Source organism: Macaca nemestrina, chromosome 4, assembly GCF_043159975.1.
Source record: "Macaca nemestrina isolate mMacNem1 chromosome 4, mMacNem.hap1, whole genome shotgun sequence".
NCBI classification, from domain to species: domain Eukaryota; kingdom Metazoa; phylum Chordata; class Mammalia; order Primates; family Cercopithecidae; genus Macaca; species Macaca nemestrina.
In genome coordinates, this window is record NC_092128.1 from 167,036,629 (window position 1) to 167,061,350 (window position 24,722).

Sequence of the window (24,722 nt, forward strand, 5' to 3'; positions counted from 1 at the left end):
CTGTTACTGTGTCTATATAGAAAGAAGTAGACATTAAGAGACTCTATTTTGTTCTGTATTTGAGATGCTGTTAATCTGTGACCCTACTCCCAACCTTGTCCTTGCAAGAGAAATGTGCTGTGGTGACTGAAGGCTTAATGGATTTTGGGCTGTGCAGGGTGTGCTTTGTTAAACAAGTGCCTGAAGGCAGCATGCTTGTTAAAAGTCATCACGATTCTCTTAATCTCAAGTACCCAGGGACACAAACACTGCGGGAAAACTGGAAAACCGCAGGGACCTCTGCCTAGGAAAGCTAGGTATTGTCCAAGGTTTCTCCCCATGTGATAGTCTGAAATATGGCCTCATGGGAAGGGAAAGACCTGATCGTCCCCCAGCCTGACACCCGTGAAGGGTCTGTGCTGAGGAGGACCAGTACAAGAGGAAAGAAGGCCTTTTGGCGGTTGTTGGCAGTTGAGATAGAGAAAAGCATCTGTCTCCTGCCTGTCCCTGGGCAATGGAACATCTCGGTGTAAAACCCGATTGTATGCTCTGTTTACTGAGATAGGAGAAAACCACCTTACGGCATAAGGTGGGACTTGCTGGCGGGACTTGCTGGCTCAATGCTGCTAAAAGGTTTATGGAGATGTCTGCATATGCATATCAAGGCACAGCATTTTCCTTTAAACTTATTCATGTCACAGAGATCTTTATTCATATGTCTTACTGCTGATTTTCTCCCTACAATGATCCTATTATCCTGCCACTCCCTTATCTTTAAGATGGTAAAGATAATTATCAATAAATACTAGGGAACTCAGAGACCGGTGTGGCGTGGGTCCTCTGTATGTCCTATGCTGAGCGCCGGTCCCCTGGGCCCACTTTTTCTTTCTCTATCCTTTGTCTCTGTGTCTCATTTCTTTTTTTTTTTTTTTTTTACATTTATTTATTATTATTATACTTTAAGTTGTAGGGTACATGTGCATAACGTGCAGGTTTGTTACATATGTATACTTGTGCCATGTTGGTGTGCTGCACCCATCACCTCGTCATTTACATCAGGTATAAATCCCAATGCAATCCCTCCCCCCTACCCCCTCCCCATGATAGGCCCCGGTGTGTGATGTTCCCCTTCCTGAGTCCAAGTGATCTCATTGTTCAGTTCCCACCTATGAGTGAGAACATGCGGTGTTTGGTTTTTCTGTTCTTGTGATAGTTTGCTAAGAATGATGGTTTCCAGCTGCATCCATGTCCCTACAAAGGACACAAACTCATCCTTTTTGATGGCTGCATAGTATTCCATGGTGTATATGTGCCACATTTTCTTAATCCAATCTGTCACTGATGGACATTTGGGTTGATTCCAAGTCTTTGCTATTGTGAATAGTGCCGCAATAAACATACATGTGCATGTGTCTTTATAGCAGCATAATTTATAATCCTTTGGGTATATACCCCATAATGGGATGGCTGGGTCATATGGTACATCTAGTTCTAGATCCTTGAGGAATCGCCATACTGTTTTCCATAATGGTTGAACTAGTTTACAATCCCACCAACAGTGTAAAAGTGTTCCTATTTCTCCACATCCTCTCCAGCACCTGTTGTTTCCTGACTTTTTAATGATCGCCATTCTAACTGGTGTGAGATGGTATCTCATTGTGGTTTTGATTTGCATTTCTCTGATGGCCAGTGATGATGAGCATTTTTTCATGTGTCTGTTGGCTGTATGAATGTCTTCTTTTGAGAAATGTCTGTTCATATCCTTTGCCCACTTTTTGATGGGGTTGTTTGTTTTTTTCTTGTAAATTTGTTTGAGTTCTTTGTAGGTTCTGGATATTAGCCCTTTGTCAGATGAGTAGATTGCAAAAATTTTCTCCCATTCTGTAGGTTGCCTGTTCACTCTGATGGTAGTTTCTTTTGCTGTGCAGAAGCTCTTTAGTTTAATTAGATCCCATTTGTCAATTTTGGCTTTTGCTGCTGTTGCTTTTGGTGTTTTAGACATGAAGTCTTTGCCCATGCCTATGTCCTGAATGGTACTACCTAGGTTTTCCTCTAGGGTTTTTATGGTATTAGGTCTAACATTTAAGTCTCTAATCCATCTTGAATTAATTTTCGTATAAGGAGTAAGGAAAGGATCCAGTTTCAGCTTTCTACTTATGGCTAGCCAATTTTCCCAGCACCATTTATTAAATAGGGAATCCTTTCCCCATTTCTTGTTTCTCTCAGGTTTGTCAAAGATCAGATGGCTGTAGATGTGTGGTATTATTTCTGAGGACTCTGTTCTGTTCCATTGGTCTATATCTCTGTTTTGGTACCAGTACCATGCTGTTTTGGTTACTGTAGCCTTGTAGTATAGTTTGAAGTCAGGTAGCGTGATGCCTCCAGCTTTGTTCTTTTGACTTAGGATTGTCTTGGAGATGCGGGCTCTTTCTCAAATCTCTCCTTCCACCTAACGAGAAACGCCCACAGGTGTGGAGGGGTAGGCCACCCCTTCAATTTTGTAATTAAAGAGCAGTTATGTTAACTTCTCAGCTCCAGGATGATCAACATCACAGATGACAAGATTTGGTACTAACACTAACTTGGGACATGGGGGTGGGGTTTGGGGTTTCATGGTAATTCCTTTCTACCCACTACCCCAAGTGGATAGCTAACTTACATAACGATTCCTTTTCTACCCACTACCCCAAGTGGATAGCTAACTTACATAATGATTCATTTTTTCCCACTACCCCAAGCGGATAGCTAACTTACATAATGATTCCTTAGACTGTTGAATAGGATATTCAAATCCTTACTTTAGAGACAGAATGAACGTCACAGATTATTCAAGGACATTCAATATTTTCACTGGGCTTGGGCACATGTGATGTTCACTCTCATGTGGACATTAAAATGTCAGTAACCAGACCCCAAGGGCTGTATCCTGTTTGGCTGTCCCAAGGTTGTGTGTCTTTGGTGTCCTCTACCGGCTTTGATTTGGAGGGTTCTCCTAATTTTGACACCTAAATATTACCTTTATTTTACTTTGTACTAACACTTGTTCTAGAATGCAAAATGCTATGCTTTGTGAGTTTTTATATGTTTGAAGCTGAATTTCTCATATCGGCTCACCCTACCATATAATTAAAAATTTTCTTTTTCAACTATCAGTGAGGAAATAGGTTTCAGATGAATTATACTTAATGGCAATTAAAAATCAGATTTTCTACTATGACTTAATAGAAAGTGGTGTTCCAGAATAATAAGTTGAAGGAGACTTCTATAGTTTCTAAAAGTCATAGCCAACTACTATTTGTTAGTGAAGATCCTTATAATTGTAAACATGTCCTCCAAAAAGAAATTTGAAAATCATTTGGAAACTACTAATGAAATACCACAAAATTACAACAAAGAATGTTTCCTCTCGAACCACAAATTAAGGAGGAGGGAAAAGAATACTGAGTTATGATGGAATATAGAGTAGAAACGCTACCTACAAATTTATATTAAGGAGAAAAAATGAAGCCTTTCTCTCTGCATTGTTTTAATTTTCATATCCTTCTCTTGCCTCATTATTCTTGTATATATTTTTTATTGCTTTCGCTTTTTTTGTTTTTTTTGTTTTTTTTTTTTGAGACAAGGACTCCCTCTGTTGCCTAGGTTGGAGTGCAGCGGTGCAACCTTGGCTCACTGCAACCTCTGCTTCCCACATTAAAGCGATTCTCCTGACTCAGTCTCTCAAGTAGGTGGGATTACAGGTGTGCATCACCATGCCTGGCTATTTTTTGTATTTTTAGGAGAGATGGGGTTATGCCATGTTGGTCAGGCTGGTCTCGAACTTCCATCCTCAGGTGATCTGCCTGTCTTGTAATGCCCAGACCGTTTGTTCCCCAAAGAAGACCACCAGAGTCCAGAGTCAAAGCCAAGCGGCAAGGATCTTTTACTGCAAGTTCGAACTTGGTCCCTCCATTCCACAGCATACAAGAGGGCCTCGAACAATGCGAGTGCTTGCTTTTTATAGCCCGATGTAAATAGGATACGTAAAGTTACAGAGGAACAAGGGAATTACAATTGGTTTACATTTTAAGTTATACATTTAGTAGTTTTTCTATTGGTTCCCGTGCTTTCAGTAAAACCACAAACGGCTGTGTCCTTATCGGGGATTTTCCAGGTGGTGTTTGTACTGGGCTCAGGAAGTTGAGAGATATATGGTGGGATGTGTTTGTACTGGGCCTGTTTGTGTTGAGCCCGGGGCTGAGGAATGTGCCTGATTTCTTTCAGTCTCAGCCTCCCAAAGTGCTGGGATTACAGGCATGAACCACCATGCCTGGTCTTCTTGTGTATATTTTTAATTCAAGATTTTTTCACATTATATTTTATTTAAAACTAAAATTATCGAGATACTCACTAAAGTGACATTTTTAAATAATAAAATTAGGGTAGATTTTAGTTTTCTAAAATGTCTATATTACTATACTAATTATGTAGTAAAAATAAAATTTATGAATTTAAATTTCTGTATGTCTTAGATTCTTATTTAACCTGAAAGAACAGCAAGGAATTAAAGAGAACTAAAATGTCAAACTGCCTCTCTAGAGAGAGTATGTCTTAAATGAGTTCATAAACTGAACTGATATTAAAAATACAAAGAGAAGAAATAGAAAACGACTAATGACCGGCCACAGAGGACTTGCTATGAGATGATGAGCTTGGCTTTCTCAGCCTCTTGTATAACTTTGTATTGCAAAGTATCTAAATGTACAGATATGACAAATATCAGAGAGAATTAATGCAATCTAATCAGCTTAGTGTCACATGATATTAAAGACAGTATCAAAAACAGACAAGAACTGAAAATTCACGCTTGTGTCAGAGGAAAAACCAACCAACAGACAAAAATAAATTTGTCCATGGGTTTCTAACAAGTTGGTAACTAAGGAAGTAATTTATTGGGTAAATTTTATTTCTTTCAAAAACAGATGTTTCTCTCTGTGATGGTTGATTTTATGTGTCCATTTGACTGAACAACAGCACCCAGACATTTAGTCAAACATTATTCTGAATTTTCTGTGTGGGAGTTTTTGGATGAAGGATGCATTTAAACCAGTGGACTTTGAGAAGAGCACGTTGCCCTTCCTATGTGAGTGGGCTTTCTTCCTTTAGTTGAAGGTCTAAATAGAACCAAAAGGCAGACCTCCTCTGAGCATGAGATAATTCAGTTTATATATATATACACATATACATATATATGTATGTATATATGTATATATAAGTATGTATAAATGTATATATAAGTATGTGTATATACATACATATATAAAACATATGTAAACATACATATATATAAAAATATATATATATATTTCTGTTTCTCTGGAGAACCCTAACTAATACAGTTCTCACAGCTTTCTCACTTCTTATTTTCAGGGCTAAAATCTATGCCTGATCTCTCATTCTGTTTATCTAAGATTGCAAAGAGTAAAATGCTATGAATTTTAGCACAGTCCAGTTAAAGGCCAAAACAAAAACGATAATCTATGAACAACGTTATGTTGAGTAGTTTTTTCACAATCATCTTTTCACTTTTTAGATGACATATTTTTGGATCTAACAGATTTACGTTTTAATTATTTTGAAATTACATCTATCCCAATTTTAATGTATTTTGCATTTTTTAAATTGTTTGGTTGAAATTTTGGTGTTATTCCATCGAATTCACAGAATTAACAAATGCTTGTCCCCCTTTTTTTTACCACTCAAACATTATCTTAATCATAAAAGAAAATTATAAAACCAGAATAAGTTAAGACATGGGAAACATAATCCAAAACTAAGATGTTTAACATAATAACATTCCCAAATGAGAAATGTCAGTTCAAACGCCAAATTAAAAATCTTTTAAAGTTGTATTTTTCTGTTCATATAGATTTTTAAAAAAATTTTCCACACTCCCCCTGTATATTTTCAAATATGTGTTATCTGTAATAGTCTTTCAACAAATATTCATCACACAACAATCATGTGTATGGCTCTGGGAATATAGTCGGGAAAATGGAATAAAAAATAAATCTCTACTTAGACCTTAATATTATTTATTAAGAACAATGGGCTCTGGTGTCAAGCAAGCATGAGCTTGAATAACATGTGTTAGTTATATGGCTGCGGGCCTGGTGCTTCATCTAATAAACTTCAATTCCCACATTGCAAACCAGAAATGATAATGATACACACATGCAGAGTCTCTAAAAAAATTAATAATGACAATGCACTTAGTGGGCTCAGCCTAGCATCTGGCAAAGTATGCCTCCATCAGTGTTAACAATTATAAGTACGTTTCCTGTCTCTAAAGCTGGTGCTTATTGCACCATCCAATAAATGACTCAATTTTATCTATTACCTGGCTTTGTCCATGCTGTTGTCGTTTCTACTTTGTATAAATATCTATTCTAGGGATTACTGCGCTTTTAGCAGCTTGTCAAAATCAATATTAAAATAATAGCATCCATATTTTATGAAGATTAGGAATAAATGGAAGACAATTTACTTTATCCTCAGATAGACAGGATTTTACTTAAGTCACTCAAAGAAAAAATCAATTTTAATCTTTATCTCTGCAGTGTCTCCTGATAATATTTTAATCAACTCTTAGAAATCCCTACCAGATCTTGTCTACATTTATATGTTGCTCTTCACTCTTCATTCTGCATGATTGGGCTTAGTGGAGACCACCTGGGTACCATCATTGACAAAGGAGCTCTTATGTATTATATAATACAATTTGTCTTCTCAATATTGTCACACCCAAAATATTCCTTTTTCCATTGCATTTCTTTATCACGAATTTTAAAACGAATTCCATTGCTTTCTCCAGAACTCTCTTTACATTTCCCAAAGCAGCATTGATTTTGATTAAGAAAACAAGTCAAGGCACTGCTGAATATAACATAAGAATTACCTCATGGTTTCTCAGTGCCTGTCTCCTGTTTAGGAATTCAGCACTGTATTTGCTTTCTCCAGAGCTGTATCACTGATCATGGCTAGATTGCTATCTATTATGACACTTAGCTATTTCTTTCTGCCATACTTGCATCTCCTGTATTTTTGCATTGAAAATTTATGTTTCTCTTCAAACATACTACCCTCATCTTACCTTGACTGCATTTCTTCCATGTACTTTTTCATTCTCCAAGATTACGTTAAAGGTGGTGATTTTATCTTCTGCATTTGTAGCCACCTTCTTGTCCTCTCTTGTTCTTTAATGTTATCTGTGGAGTTAATGAGTACAGAGAATATTCCATCACCCTGTTTTCATAATGTATTCTGTTAAATAATTCAGGAATTAACATTAACCACACATTTCTACTAAGAATTTTATTAATGCAATGGTTATTTCAATTAACTTTAAGTGACTAGACTGAGCATGAATCCTAAGTCTTGGTTTTGACATCTTTCCAGTGATGATTACTTCGCATTAACTCTCCACTTACTAAAATCTGTGTTTAATTATACACCCTAATTTTCAGCACTGTCTGTTACTTGATTCTAACGTGATTTGAATGTTATCTTCCTTTATGTTCAGAAAGTATAAATATTATTTATAAGAATGAAGACACAACTATGGTTGACTGGTGCGGAAATGGAGTAAAACCGGGAGGAGTAGCAACAGAAACATGTCACATTACTTATTTGCTACAGTCTGAATGTCTGTGTTCCCCCAAAGTTTAAATGTTGAAATCTAATCCTCAATATAATGATATTAGAAGGTGGAGCCTTTGGGAGGTGGTAAGGCCACGAGGGCAGAGCATTACCGAATGGGCTTAGTGGCCTTATAAAAGAAACTCCTGAGGACAGCCATTATAAATTAAAAAGTGGGCTCTTTTCAGACACTGTTGGCACCTTGGTCTTCCCAGTCTTCACAATTTTGAGAAATAAATTATTATTGATTTACACACAACATGTCTATAGTGCATTTTTATTAGTCCTAGTAAATTAAGACTATTATTATTATTTATTTATTAATTCTAGTAAACTAAGACTAATTATTTTATTCTTTCAGCTTATTAATACATTGCACCATGGACTGGAGATTCAAAGATAAACAATATAGGAGAGATGGTGGGGTTGTAAAGATTTTATTTGAGAGATAAAATATTAGGAATGCAAAAAAATAAAGATGTGATATGCTCACTCATGGAGGCATGGATTCAGAAGAGCCCATACAAATGGCTTCTATTCTAGAAAAGTATGGAGAGAGCATTCAGGAAAACTTGACCTGGGAACTGACGAATGAATAGAATTGAGTCGTGTGTGTGTGTGTGTGTGTGTGTGTGTGTGTGTGTGTGTGTGTGTGTGTCTGTCTGTCTGTCTGGAACTAGGGGCCAAGAAAAGGTGGCGTTAGGCAGAGGAGAAACTTGGAGAAAGAACTGCTGACCAAACAAATGTGAATCTTACAAAGAAGGACAGAATTAAATTCTGTGTAGATGGTGGGACATGGCTTGAGGTGTTGTTTGAAAGGGAGACAGGTGTAAGCTCTTGAAGTGCCTTGTAAGCTGGGTTGAACAGTACCAATCGTGTCCTAATTTTGGATAATTGTGCCATCTACTGAGATCAGAAATTCAATTGGAGGCCGGGCACGGTGGCTCAGGTCTGTAATCCCAGCACTTTGGGAGGCAGAGGCGGGCAGATCACCTGAGGTCAAGAGTTCGAGACCAGCCTGACAAACATGATGAAACCCCATCTCTACTAAAAATACAAAATTAGCTGGGCATGGTGGTGAACACCTGTAATTCCAGCTACTCTGGAGGCGGAGTCAGGAGAATCACTTGAATCTGGGAAGTGGAGGTTGCAGGAGGATCACTTGAACCTGGGGAGGGGAGGTTTCAGTGAGCCAAGATCGCACCATTGCACTCCATCCTGGGCAACAAGAGCAAACTCCATCTCAAAAAAAAAAGGAATTAAAAATTAAGGAGGCTCACAAAGATAGTACCTATAATATACGTATATATATATTTACAAATGGGAATGTATGAGAGTGCTTATTTAAGGTAATTCTAAATTTCTGATACAGACAGCTGGAAAATTAAGTGTACAATAAATCTAACTTGGAAACAATTCATTAATTAGAAATTGGCATTTTAAAAGACCTCATTTCTGTTATATATTACATATGTGTGTTTGCCACAAGTTAGAAATAGAAATTATTAACTAGGGGTTTTATTTAAAAAATAAAAGGAGTCTGGAGTTCCAAAAACAATTAATAATTATCAGATATTCAATTACATTGTTTATTTGGTGAAATCTAGATTCTTCTGTCAGCATGACTCACTATATTGGACAGTCATTTGATTGAGTACAAGATCTGATACCAGGTTAGAGAACAGGGAGGAAAATAGAAACGTTAGTAATAGCATCTATCCTAACTATTTAATGGGAAAAGATACAGATTTGCAGCCCGTTTATTAATGACATATATGTAGTCTACAAGAACTAAGGGTCAGATGTGGTGGCCTGCACCTGCAGTCCTAGCTACTAGGGATGCTGAAGCAGTATGCTGTGCCACTGACTGAAGATTGAGTGACAGAGCAAGATTCTGTCTCTTACAACAACAACAGCAATGAAGAATTAGGAAATTGTAATCTGGTGAGGCAGCCATTTCCGTTTGAGGAAGGGAGTGCTTGGGGATCCCATCGTCCACAGCCAGTATTACCTAATATAACTCTTTTCACAAATAACTCTTCTAGATAATCTCTGGGCAGTGCCGTTCTCATCAAGAGCCAGCATTCTTGCCATGGCTGATGTTTCTCCAATCTCTACCTAAGGTTTTTCCATTATTTTACTGTTTTTAAATGTATATTTACTACAGTAACTAAGGTTTTTCAAATACGAATCTAAATGGCTAAATAATTGCTTCCCTAGTCAATTCTTACTTGTTCCATCCCAAGGAGATAAATGTAATTTAAAGTATCATAGAGTCCAAATGCTAAGAAATACATTTCAGAATAATTCCATATAGTCTCTTTGCCTTTGGTAACACTTCTTTTCGCTCTCCTAGGAAACTTTTTTTTTTTTAGAAATAAGAGGCATACTTCTTTTTTCTTTTTCTACTGTGGTGTTAAATATAATGGGGTGGGATGCAAAATATATAAAGAAAATTTTTTTCCTGTTATTATTTCTTCATAAAATCCTAAGATGTTATTATACCTAAAAGTCAGTTTTCTTTTTTTATTTGCTTTATTTTTATTTTTATTTTTTATTTTTATTTTATTATTATTTTTTTTTTGAGACGGAGTCTGGCTCTGTCGCCCGGGCTGGAGTGCAGTGGCCGGATCTCAGCTCACTGCAAGCTCTGCCTCTCGGGTTTACGCCGTTCTCCTGCCTCAGCCTCCGAGTAGCTGGGACTACAGGCGCCCGCCACCTCGCCCGGCTAGTTTTTTGTATTTTTTTTAGTAGAGACGGGGTTTCACCGTGTTAGCCAGGATGGTCTGGATCTCCTGACCTCGTGATCCGCCTGTCTCGGCCTCCCAAAGTGCTGAGATCACAGGCTTGAGCCACCGCGCCCTGCCAAAAAGTCAGTTTTCTAATGGTAGTATATTACATAGTTTAGATATGCTAAATGAAAACTTAAGATCATATATACATTTTTCAATGTATGGGATTTAAAAACAAGCCATGTCTAAATAATTTAGAAGCCTCATTCTTGTAGCATTTTGGATTAAAATATAAGAAACATCCCCAACATAATTTAATAGTGCATTTTTAAATTCAAGATCTAAATTCAATGAAATGTTAGAAAAATATTAAAAATATTTCTATTAAAAAGTAGACTAACCAGAGTTAATATTCAAGAAGGATAATTCTAACATCAATCAATTAAAAATAGTATTCTCCATGAATCATATCTAGGTCATTTTTCTCAAAAAATTTCATATATATATATATGTATGTATGCATATAATACATATTTCTATATTATATGTGTGTGTGTATATATATACACCAAACTTTGCATAGCAAAAATTTAAAAATATGCAGTGTGTACACATTTTTCCCAATGCCTGAAGGCACTGAGATAGAAACCTCACATTCTCCTTGATTTATCTTTCTATGATGAATTGTTGACTATCACAGATTTGCATTAAACATGGGAAAATCTAAAACAAGATTCATAACAATGCCACATACTTACTGCACTTTTGCTACAGTAAGTTTAATGAATGAATCTCAAACTCTCTGCAGGAGGCAAGTGTTCCAATTCCTCCATGTCTTTCTGAGAACGACTTAATCTCAGTAAAAGGACCAAATTGCAGGCACATCTGGCATGAAACAACACATGCACTACAGCCCTCAATACAGTGAATCACTTCACACTGAGCCCTGGCATGAGTCAGGTGTTGCCAAGGGTCCTTGCAAAGCATATACACTAATATATCTAATAATAATGAACAGTTATTATCAGAGTTAGATAATCTTCAGACATGTAGCAGTATGCCTGAGAGGAAGTATTACTGCTAACTTTCATTGATATTGCAATATCCGCAAAAACTGTAATCAAGTTAAAGCAGTTCACACCCTCCCCTAGAAGTATATCTTTTTCAGTCTTCTTTACAATTATTGTGCTGTATTCCGGGATTCTAGATCTCATGTCTAATTTTGGACAGATTTTAGTTCATTATAAAAAGCATTAATGTGAATTGCGTCTGTGTTCCCTTGATTTGTAATACATGTCTTTATATTAACGGATGTAGAGAACTCTGTCTATTGAAAATCAAACAAGGCAAAAATAATAGATATAACTTTGTAGATTTAGTTGGGGAAATGTACATATGTTTCTGTTTTTTATTTGCAACATACACATAATGTTTCTAACTTAGCTGTATCAGTTGACTTTAGTTGTCTTCCAGCCTGCCCATCTCACACTTGTATCATACATATTCTTATCCTAAAAGAATTATAGTCTTATATTTTTATCCTAAAATATATTCTATATAGAATACATTCTTTATCTCTATCTAAAATATATTCTTATCCTAAAAGAATTAACACATAGTATAAACAAAATGTTTAAAGTGCTGTAAAAATGTGAGAAACAGAAGTGTTATAAAATTATGTCCAATTTTTTTAATCAATATGCCACTATTTAAAAAGTATCATTTGTATTATATTTTTATATGTATTTACAAGACCACACAAAGTGAAGAGTGTTATGAATGGATCCCAAATAATTATTTTTAAACTTTTGTTTTTATGCTTAATAGACAGATCAGAACACATGCTATTTGGTCAAATATATAATAGGACAAATTTAGCTACTAAAGTAAGGAAGAGTTTTACAAGTCTTATTATTTTTTTCTTTGGGTAGCTAGTGTCTGGATTCAGTATTTCAAATCTTTGGGAAAATTGTTTAATTTTTACATAGTATACTTGTAAATACTTATAAAATAATAATAAATACTTGTAAGAGCTAGTTTCCTGTTTTTGTATTCACGACAATCACTGCTTAGTATCATGAGAGTCCCTATGAAAAATGCAACACATTTTTTGTTTCTTCTTTATTATTAATGTATTTAACACTATAGAGTTGTGAGTTGAACATAAACCAGGAACTTTGAAAGAATGTAAATATAACATAACAACAAAATGGCCCTAACCATAAGCTTTATAAAGCCAAACTGGCGATAACATTCTTTATTTGTTTTTTACCCACATCACCTTCTAAGGAAAACCATTCATTATTCCCTCCCCTATTCTACATGGGCAGCATCCTCAATGGCCAATTTTATATCAATTAATGCATATCTTCTCTTTTATGGTCATAATGATCAGACCAGAAAGTGGATACATTACTAAGTTTATGGATATATTGAAAATTCTGTCCCATCACTGGATAAAAGATATCATGTATGTAGATTTTCGTACTTAAGGATTTATACTAAGAACATTGAGGAATTTGCCTCCCCATGGTGCAGAATCCTCGGCAGGGTTTTGAGTTAGAAAAATAAAGACAATTATGGAGCATATGTCCCTGAAGGGTGGGAAACCACCTTGCCATCTGTTTGGATTCTGAGTAGCACGGGCATTTTGAGGTCAGGGATGTCAAATGAGGGTAGGTTAAACAGGGCAGCTTCAAAGAGAAATTTTTCTGGTACAATCAGTGAAACAACTGCTGCCTAGATAAATTCTATTCTTTATGAGAGTGATCTAACTCTATAAATATTGATACAGTCACATCCAGTTACATTTGATGATCATTAGTTTGCGCTGAAGTAAATCCAAAGCGACCCACTGCTCATCAGACCAACCTAAGGTCTCAGAACGAAAAATGCCAGCCTCAGGCATAAGTGAAATTCTATGGAGAAACATTGTCTTACAGAGTAGCTCTCCAGCAGGCAGAATCCTAAAAAGTCAGATGTTTTATCTAAGAACTTAATCTACTGCAAAACACACACATACACACACGCACATGCGCACACACACACACACATACCAAAAACAAATGAATAAACCAAAAAGAAGAAAACAAGAGAGGGAGGAAGGAAGGAAAAAGAGAGAAAGCCCATGTAATTAACTGCCTTACGAGATACTTTATCTTAACAGATGGTTATTTTAGAGAGGCAGCCAGAGCTTTGTGCTGTAAGCCGTCCTTTCTCTCCTTCCTTAAAAAGGAAGTGCTTCTGCAGCCTTGCTGCTCTTTTCCAATTATTTTATATGGTAGTGTTATTGGTGTTAACATTCACTATTTATTTCATAGGCTGCCAAAAATTAGAAAATGTCTAAATATAATTCATATGAGCTACGAAGCTATGAGCTATGAAAATGGTGAATATGACTTGAATTTTGGGGGCTCTAAAACTAAAAACACTTGGAATGGCTGTGACACTTTATATCATTACACATTCCTCACTTTTTCTTAAGAAAGGGATATGTATGTCTTTGGCGGTATGCATGGTGGTGAGATCAACATTTAGGTAGAAGTATATTGGTAATTAGAAAATAAAAGTGTACATAATAATGATTAAAAGTTAAAATGTTTTGAATTAATCTCAACCTCATACATACACCTTCCTAATGTAAAGTTTTTGATCCACTACTCCTTTAACTAGATAGTCTCAATTTTAAACATGTCATCATAGCATCAGAATAAACAATCAAGAGCAATTAATCTGAAGACTGCCCAATTACATATGTGGACTCTATCACCTTTCTTACAAAATGATGTAGCTTAATCATTCACAATGTTTTTCCAAACTAAGAAACAGATATATGATAGCAGTGTGTTGCTGGAGTTATAGCAAACAGACTATGAGGAAGCAGTGAAAGCAGAATGCCCTGATGAGCCAGGTGCAAATTAAAGCAATGCGGGGAAAGTGTTGTGCAGCGATGCACAGAAGTTGCAAGTGAATTAAGTTGTGAAAAGAAAAAAGAGCATGCAGGATATAGTTGGGTCATGCAGACCACGAAAAATGGTATTTCATGGGATCTGGTTGTGCAGTTGCTATAGTTGCTTTGAAAGCCAGAAGTAGCTGCACTGTTAATCTCTTTGAGGCCAGGCTCACTATGAGTCATGTTCTGGAATAGGCATAAGAGCTGCCTCTTCCTTATTTAGTATTATGCAATCCAAATAACAAAACCCATTAGTCACTATTCCTTGAGACCAAAATAATAATAATAATAATAATAATAATAATAAATAAAAACAAATTGAAGCAAGTGTGCTGTAGAGTGAATTCACATATGATTTATGATTATTAGGAGGTAGGAAAGAAATCAATGAGAGAACAATATTTGAGGTGAGTCAAGTAAAGATCGTAGGGATAGTCAAGGCAAAGAAAACAGTTCACAATCCAAGTAAATTTATGTAGCATTCTGAAGTTTAGGGAATTAAAATGACTTTAGTGTAGCCGAAGTACAAATTTCTAGATACAGCCATTTGAAGAATGTGTTTAGAGATAGAACCAGGGGTCAGATGATGGAAGGGATTACATCCCATTCTCTGGAGTTAGTATCTGATGTCTAAAGTAGTGATTATTCACATTTCATATGGGCAAGTGATCTGTCTAAACATGCGTTGGAGAAAGACCCTTTGAAGAGCCCAGTGAAGAATCCTGAAAGAATCCAGAAAGGTCACTGTAGTCTCTCATAGTACTCCAGGTTATAGATGGATATATTAGGTAGGTGTAAAAGGAATTGCAGTTTTTGCCATTAAATGTAATGGCAAAAGAAGTTAGAATTAGCAGACTGAGTAACTGGCTAGATGTGAGGAGCAGAGTAAATAGCAGGCCTAGAATGATATCCAGGTTTCGCAGTTGATTGAATGAAGAGAGGTGCTATTCTCCAAGATTGTGAGAAGAGAAAATTAGATTGGGAGGGAACTAGGTCAAGCAGTAACAGGCTTGAGTCTGGCCATGTTGCAGTTGTGGTGGCAATACACTTAATACCAAGTGGAATTAAGCAGAGTTATAGCAAACATTCTGCTTGTCTTTTCCACTGAGATGTCTGATACACATCACCATACCACGTTCACAGCTGAAATCCTCATTCTGCTTATTTTCTCATTACCCTAAATGGATATAATGTCCATGAAAATAGAGGCTGCATTTGCTTTGTGGACCACTCTATTATCTGCCCAGCATTGCCCCAAAGCCTCAAATATCCATATAATAAATCTTTAAAAGATAAGTGAATAAAAGAGATAAAGGCTGAAATTAGAAAGTTGATTGTTACCAGGCTAGAGATGGAAGCTAAAACCTTAGGTGTAAATGAGATTGTTCAGGAATTAAGAATAGGGTGTTCTGTCTATGAGGCAAAAAAAAAAAAAAAAAAAAAAAAAAAAAAAAAAAAGATAATATTGTTGCATTTCCCTTCCTCCTAGAATACCTAGAATGTAAATCCTAGAGTTAAGGATTGATGAGAATAGGAGATTGAAACACGTATCTAATGAGCATCAGACAGTGTGCTGGCCACTTTACATATATATGACCCTGGCATAAGGTCTCTGAGAACTTCATCATGTTTTCTTTGATTGATTCATACAAATTTTAGAAAAAAGTAAGCATTAAAGCTTGAATGTGTTAATATATACTTTCTTCTATCACAATGGAAATATATCACATGCAAGTATGCAAGCTGCACCTGATTAAAAAAATAGCTACATCTATTTCAGCAAAAGAGTAAAATAATTTGTTTTGGGAAAGGCTTTGTGCTTGAATACATTAAGCACTAAAATTTACATCATGGCTAATTTACATGTTTTGCATAAGCCTGGGTTTGACTAGCAATAAAAAACAAAATCCTACTGTTACAATATCTGAAAAACAATTGTCATAAGAAAATTTGTAACTGATACTCATGCTTCCATTGCAGAGACATCACTAACAGAAGTCAAAGCTGATAGCACAGCTGTATCTTGTATTCAGTTTTGTTCTTGTGATATATGACACTACCTTGCTATGAATCATACCAAGACTCGGACGTTACCAATGTGACACTATTTAGTTTTATATAAAGCTATATTGTTTTTTATTTCCTTCCAGTTTTGGTGTGACCTTTATTTTGCTTATGGCATCCTTTTTTTTCTAGCTTTACTGAAGTGTAATTAAAAGTAAAAAAAAAAAAAAGTACATATTTTAAGCTGTATCAAATGATTCGGTATATTTTTACTTTGTGAAGTGACTACCACAATCAAACTGATAAATGCATCTATCAGCTCACATACTTTTACTTTTATGTGTGTGCACGTGTTGTGAGAACACTTGAGAGCCAGTCTCCTAGCAAATTTCATATATAAAATGCATTATTAATTAACTATAGTAACCATAATATACAATAGATCCTCCAAACTGATTAGTCTTATTACTGAAATTTTGTACTGTTTTGAGCAAAATCTCCCAATTTCCCGCACACCTTAGCCACTGGCAACATCATTCTATTTGTGAGTTTGACTATTTTAGATTCGATACATAACTGAGCTCATACAGTGTTTATCTTTTCTGACTTTTTTCACTTAGCGTAACTTTCTCCAGTTTCATTCACGTCGTTATAAATTACAGGATTTTCTTCATTTTAAATGGTGAATAATATTCCATTTTGCATGTGTGTGTGTGTACAATTTTAAAAATGTATTCATACATTGACAGACATGTTTCCATATTTTGCCTATTGCGAATAATGAGCATGGTAGTGCACATAGCTCATCTTGTTACTAACTTCATTGCCTTTGTATATATACCTAGAAAGTGTATTGCTGGATTACATGAATATTCTATTCTTTATTTTTTTGAGGAAACTCAATATTGTTTTTCATAATAGCTGTGATAATTTACATTACCAACAACAGTGTATAAGGGTTCTCTTTTCTCCGCACTCTAGACAATATTTGTAATTTCTTGTCTTTTTGGTAATAACAATCCTAACAGGTGTGAGGTGATGTCCTGTGCTTTTGATTTGCATTTCCCTGATGATTAGTGATGTTGAGCAACATTTCTCGCATTTGTTGGTTATTTGTATGTCTTCTCTGGAAAAATGTCAACTCAGGTCCTTTGCCCCTGCTTTTTTTTTTAACTTTCATCGCCTCAAATATTTATCATTTCTTTGTGGTGAAAACACTTAAAATCCTCTGTTTTACTACTTTGAAATGTATAAGACTTCATTATTAACCATAGTCACCATGTTTTCCAATAAATACCAAAATGTATTACTTACATGTAACTGAAACTCTGTGCCCATTGACCAATGTGTCCCTTTTCTCCATCCACCTTTGCTGCTGGCACCCCACACCATTTTCAATCAGGTAAATTACCTTATCGCTGTTGAGTTTTATGTATGTCATATATATTTTAAATATTAGCTCCTTATCATGGTTTACCCCCATTGTATCATTTATTTTGTCTCTATTACATGGTATATTTGCCCCTTATTATATGGTTTGCCCCTATTATATGGTTTATAATATATTAGCCCCATATATGGTTTGAAAATACTCTGTCTCATTGTGTAGGCTGTCTTTTTACTTCATTGTTTCCTTTGCTGTGCAGAAGCCTTTTCATTTGATGTAGTTCATTTGTTTATTTTTGTTTTGTTGCCTGTGCATTTGATGTCATATTAAAAAAATTGCCAAGGCTTCAATGAGTTTTTACATTTAATTTTTTAATCCATTTCAATTCATTTCTGTGTACGGTATAAGATAGGGGCACAATTTTGTTCTTTGGTAAGTAGCTATCCAATTTCCCTGGCATAATTCATTGAAGAGACTATCATTTTCCCATTTGGTTTTCTTGGTACCCTTGTCAAAGATTAATTTACCATATATGAGGGGAGGCTTTGTTTCTATTTTGTTCTATTGGTCTATGTATCTGTTCTTAAGTCAGAACCATACTGTTTTGATTATTATCACTTTGTAATATAGTTTAAAGTGAGGATGTTTCTCCAGTTTTGTTTCTTTATTCAAGATGCTTTAGCTATTCATGGTCTTTTGTGGTTCCACAAATGTTTTAGAATTGCTTTTTCTATTTTTGTGAAAAATGCTGTTACAGTTTGGATAGGGATTGCATTGAATCTGTAGATTGCTTTGGGTAATACAGACATTATAACATTATCAATTCTTCGAGTCCATGTACACAGAATAACTTTCCATTAATTTTTGTTTTCTTAAATTTCTTTCATCATTTTTCATAGTTTTCAGTTCACAGATCTTTCACTTTGGTGGTTAAATGTGTTTCTAAATATTTTATTGTTTTATTGATGCTATTAGAAATAGGATTGTTTTCTTAATTTCTGTTTTGGATAGTTTGCTGTTATGTATAGAAAAACAACATATTTTTATGATGACTTTTTATCCTTCTATTTTATGAATTATTTTATTGGTTCTAAAAGTATTTTGGTAGTGTGTTTAGAATTTTTGATATTTAAAATAATACGCTTTGCAAACTGAGAACATTTAGCTTCTTCCTTTCTGATTTGAATGTCTTTTATTTTTTTTTTTTTCTCGCCCAGTTGCTCTAAGACTTTCTGTACTATGTTGAATAGAGGTGGTGAGAGTGGGCATACTTGCCTTGCTCTTGATTTTTGAAGAAAGCTTCTGGCTGTTCACCATTAGGTATGATGCTTGTTGTGAGCTTGTCATTGTGGCCTTTATTAAGTTGAAGTACATTCCTTTTAAAAATAACTTGCTGAGTTTTTTTTTTCCATAAAAGATTTTTGAATTTTGAATGTTTTTTCTGTGTCTATTGAGACGATTACTTTTATTATCCATTCTGTTAAACAGGTGTATCTTATTTATTGATTTACATATGTTGAACCATCCTTAAATTTCACAGATATATCCCACTTTATCATGGTACATTACCTTGTAATAATTTTTTTGAATTGAGTTTCCTAGTAGTTGTGACTTCTTCACTCCCCTGGTTTGACAAGTGAGAGGGAGTGTTACAGTTCTTCCACTCCCATAGTTCAGCAAGCAGGAGGGAGTGTTACCATCTTTTCACTCCCACATTTCGGCCAGTTCTGAGCTCTCGTATCACAACCCAGAATAATGAGGGACATGGAAACCAGAGAGTGCATGAGGCAGAGTAGAATTTTATCAAGCGACAGAAAGAAAGCTCTCAGCAGTGAGAGAATACCTGAAAGAGGGTTGCCAGCTGCGAGGCTGAGTCCAGGATTTTTATGGGCTTAGAATGGGGAAATGAGTGCTGATTGGTTTATGGGTAGGCTTAGAAAAGGCGCCTTTCAGAAACAAGAACCAAGCAGGGGCTGAAGTGAAGACTTGGCCAGGACCTTGGCCTGAGACCAATCAGGAGTTGAGAGGGAATATAAGTTCTCATTCCAGTCTGCAGACTCTATCCGGAATTGGTAGTTTGGTTTTCAGGCTTCAAGACGTTGCTGGCTTGAAGGTTGAGTTTTGCCAGGGACCCATCACTATCTGTCTAGGAATTCGTCTGCCTCTGATTGCTATCATTTTGTTGAGGTATATTGCATCTGTGTTCATCAAGGATATCAATTTATAACTTTCTCTTTTTTTTGTAGTATCCTTATGTTGCTTTGTAATAGAATAATACCAGCCCAGAAAAATGAGTTTGCATGCATCCTTTCCTTTTCAATTTTTTGTAAGAGTTTGAAAAGTATTCGTGTTAGTTCTTTAAATGGAAGAATTAACCTGTGAATTCACTGTGAACATCCACTTGGTCATGGATTTTTTGTTGTTGTTGTTAGAAGGATTTTTATTAAACCTTTAATCTTCTTACTTAATTTTTATTTCAGATTTTCTATTTCTTTATGATTCATTCTCAGTAGGCAGTATGTTTTAAGAATTTATTTCTTCTAGGTTATTCAATTATTGGATTATAATTTTTCATAGTAGTTTTTATGAACCTTTGTATTTCTGTGTTATCAGTTGTAAGTTCTCCTTTTTCATTTATGATTTTATTTGAGTCTTCTCTCTTTTCTTAATATAGACATTAAAAGCTATGTACTTCCATCTTGTAACTGCTCTTGATGCAGCCAAAAAGTTTTGCTATGTTGTATTTCTATTTGTGTCTGTAGATACATTTTGATTTTATTTTTGATTTCTTCTTTGACCTATTGTTTTTCAAGAATGTGTTTACTTTCCACATACTTGTGAGATTTCCAATTTTCCTCCTATTACCTATCTCTAGTTTCAAAATATTGTAGAGAAAATTTACCTGATATTACGTTATTCTTCTTAAATTTATTAACACTTGCTTTGTGGCCTGCCTACTATACTTTATTTAGAATCACGGGCTCTTATTTTCTCCAAAACCTTCCATATGTATATTTCTGAATTTAAAATATTGCAATAGTAGTTCATTATTAATTGAAATTCTTCACAGTGTATCAGTAAAATTTTAAATATTTTGTAAAAGTAAATCAATATAAAAATGCTATAAATGTAGGTGATTCTGGAAATTGTATTAACTGTACAATAATGTTTACTTTTATGTCTACCTATGTTTCTCAAACTTAGGGGGAAAGAGCAAGTCTTCTGTTATAAAGGTTTCCAAATGCATAAGCTTAGATAATTATTTTCCTCGAGTTTAAAATCTATTTTTTCACAGATAAATTTATTATATAAAAGAATTGAGGTTTCTAATTGAAGAACAAGAAAGGTTCCAATTCAATTCAAGAGAAACTTTGCTATTTTATTTAGGCATAGATTGTTATGTGTGTGAATATATTTATGTTAAAAAAACTTGCAAATATTACAAAATATATCATCTAAAACACACAAAAAATTGTAATCATGATGTCTAAATAACTATTTATTTTTAGAAATATCCAGGAGTCCAGAGTTTTCATTTTTTTTTTTGGGGGGGGTAAGGAGTCAGATAACAAATAATTTAGACCTTTTAGAATATATACTCTTTCTTATGACTACTTAGCTCTGCTGTTGCAGTTTAAAAGTAGTTAAAACAATTGGTAAATAGAAGGAGTCAACTATGTTTCAATGAATGCATTTAGAGAAATAGACAGCAAGACAGATTTGCCTGGTGAGTACTATTTTGCTGACCTGTGCTCTAGGATTCGAAATATTTTCTTTTATAGGATGAAAAAATTGAGCATCATATAAATAAAATAAAATACTTAATGCATACAACTAGCTAAGTAATGGGAGGACATTTCAAACCAGATCAGATGATCTCCAGCATATTATAGAGTATTAAAGCTCATTTTATCTTTTCACTACTCCATATCTGTGTTAAATTTTGTGATGAATAACCTAACCTACATTAACACATGTTCAAATATTTTCTTCCATTGTGTAGCTATACTTATGGCCCTTGGACCTTTTATCTGCAGGATTAAAGACTAGAGACTAGAAAATGCTGCATAAAACAGAAGGTTTCTCTTTTCTTTTATTGTGAGCTATATAACCTTCAATGGAATGTGAAGAACTCTAAGGTGTTTCATGAGAGCAAATATATTTCATAAGAAATATGGAAAAGATGATATATAGAAAGTTCTAAGAATCAAGACAGTTTTGTCTACAGGAAAAAAGGGTTTACACTGATTTAATTGCAATATTCAGCATATGAAAATATGTTCTCATTAGAATAGATTCTAGATTTCTTTACACAGTAGGAATTATAAAAAATGGATTTTGAAAGTTTCAACTAGCAATCACTGTCTCCTTTTAAATACAGGTTTTTAAGCAAATCATTATATTTTATTTTCTTTCATCAAATTTTAAGAGAATAATATTAGTATATATTAGACATAATACATAACTGGAAAAAATGTGGTATAGTCCTGATTTTATATCTAACTAGAAATGTAAATTGTGCAAGCTAATTCATTGTTGCATTGTTTCTTATATGGAAAACAGCATCTGTGCACCAGGCTTTCTCGTTGAACCTAAAATATCATTGTTTCAAAAACTTCTCAGCTGAATACAGCAAGAAAATATATATCTTTACTGACACATACACACAGACACACACACAAACCGAGATCAATAAATTCTATGTAACCATATTCATTTACATAAAGCTAAAAAGCTAAATATGAGTTCATACTGATGCCTCCACCTCAAATCCATTACCATATTGACTTTTCTAGACAACTCTTTTGCTTGTATTTATGTATATATTCTTAGTCCAATAGTAAGAAACCTCGCTCCCACAACCTGCCATCCATTAATTCAATTGTTCAGTTCCAGTATATATGTTTTTTTGATGTAAGATTTTTTAACCCAGACCTCTACTGGAAAAACTTTATCAACTAGAGAACAGTACATATGTTCTACACAATAAAATTCATTTCCAAAGTTATGTAAGATGGCAACTTTTCCCTGCAATCCCTTCACTGAGGTTGTTTTATACATTTGAAGTGCAGTTATATTCTCTTGTCACAATCTGCATTCCTTCCAAGATCACGTTTTTCCAATTACTTTTAAATGTCACATACATCTTTGTGCTATAGTTTTATAAGTTTTGACAAATACAAAACTTCCTATATGGAATATTAAAGAATTATACAGATTATTTTAACTGCTTTCAAAATCTCTTGAACTTCATCTATTCAACCGTCCTCCTTTTCTGCTGAATGTATGCCAACCACTGATACTTCTATCATTTCTGTATTTTTTTCCTTTTCTAGAACACTGTATAATTGGAGTAGTATAGTATGTAGCATTTACACACTGGCTTTTTTCTCTTAGCAATATCCATTGGTTTCACTGATTCTTTTCTTGGTTTAATAGCTCATTTATTTTTATCCCTGAAAAACTTTCCATCGAATGAATGGATAGACCACAGTTGGCTTATTCATTAATCTACTGAAAGACATTTCAGTAAATCTGAATTTTGGAGTATTATAAATAAAGGTGCTATATACTTTCATATAAAGTGTCTTTACTTGCTTGTTTTTGCTTTGATATTTATTGGTTTTGTAGATGTAGGCTTGCAAATTAATTTAATAAATACCTGGAAGTGTAATTTTTGGAGAGTATAGTAACACTATATCTGGTTTTTGTCTTAGTTCATTTTCTGTTGCTATAACAAAATATTATGGCCTAGGTAATTTGAAAAGAAAACAAATTTATTTTCTAAACTTTTGGAAGCTGGAAAGTCCAAGAACATGGTGCTAGCATCTGCTGAGAACCTTCTTTGTTATAGCATGGTGAAAAGGCAAGTGAGCATGCAAGAGAGAAAGATTAAATTGGGCCAAATTCCTCTTTCTCATGAGCCCACTTTATTAGGAGCTTACTCCCACAATTAATAACTCACTCCTAAGATGGCAGCATTAATATATTCATGAGATAAAAGTCTTCACAATCTAACCACCTCTTTTTTTTTTTTTTTTTTTTTTTGAGACAGAGTTTCACTCTTTTTGCCCAGGCTGGAGTGCAATGGCGCGATCTCGGTTCACCGCAACCTCCGCCTCCTGGGTTCAAGCAATTCTCCTGCCTCAGCCTCCCGAGTAGCTGGGATTACAGGCATGTGCCACCACCCCGGCTAATTTTGTATTTTTAGTAGAGACGGGGTTTCTCCATGTTGGTCAGGCTGGTCTTGAACTCCCGACCTCAGGTGATCCACCTGCCTCGGCCTCCCAAAGTGCTGGGATTACAAGCGTGAGCCACTGCGCCTGGCCTCTAACCACCTCTTAAAGGCTCCACCTCTTAATGCTGTTACATTGGCAATTAAATTTTAATACGAGTTTTGGAAGAGACATTCAAATCATAATATCTTTGTAAGAAACTGCCACTATCTTCTAAATTGACTGTATATTTCACATTCCTAATGTCAAGGAATGAAAGTTCATGTCACTCTACATCCTTGACAGCAGTTAATATGGTCAGTTCTTTGGATTTTAGCTAATCTAATATGTGTGCAGTAATATGTTAATGCTGTGTTAAATTGCAATGCTTTATTGACAAGTGACGTTAAACATATTTTCATATGCTTATTTTCAATCTGGATTTTTTTTTTCTGGTTAGGTGTCTGTTCATACCTTTTGCCCATGGTGTAATTGTATTGCTTGATTCTTTATTACTGAGTTTTAAGAGTTCTTCGAATATTTTTGAGATACATTTTTATCTTTTATGTTTTGCAAATATTTCCCCTTAGTCTATGATTTGTCTTATCATTTTCTTTAGTTTCCTAAACAGAGTGTAAACTTTTCATTTTAATAGTGCAATTTACAATTTTTAGTTTCATGGGGTAGAGTATTTGCTGTTATATCTAGAAATTCATTACAAAGTCCAAGGTCACCTAGAGCTTCTCCTAGGTTTTCTTATAGAAGTTTTATACTTT

At 34.8% G+C, this 24,722-nt stretch overlaps 1 long non-coding RNA gene across 1 annotated transcript in view; it reads left to right on the forward strand.

Annotated features, from left to right (window-relative positions):
* LOC105472829 (uncharacterized) overlaps positions 1-24,722 on the forward strand; it is a 56,404-nt gene that overhangs the window by 31,648 nt on the left and 34 nt on the right. The window lies entirely within an intron of this gene.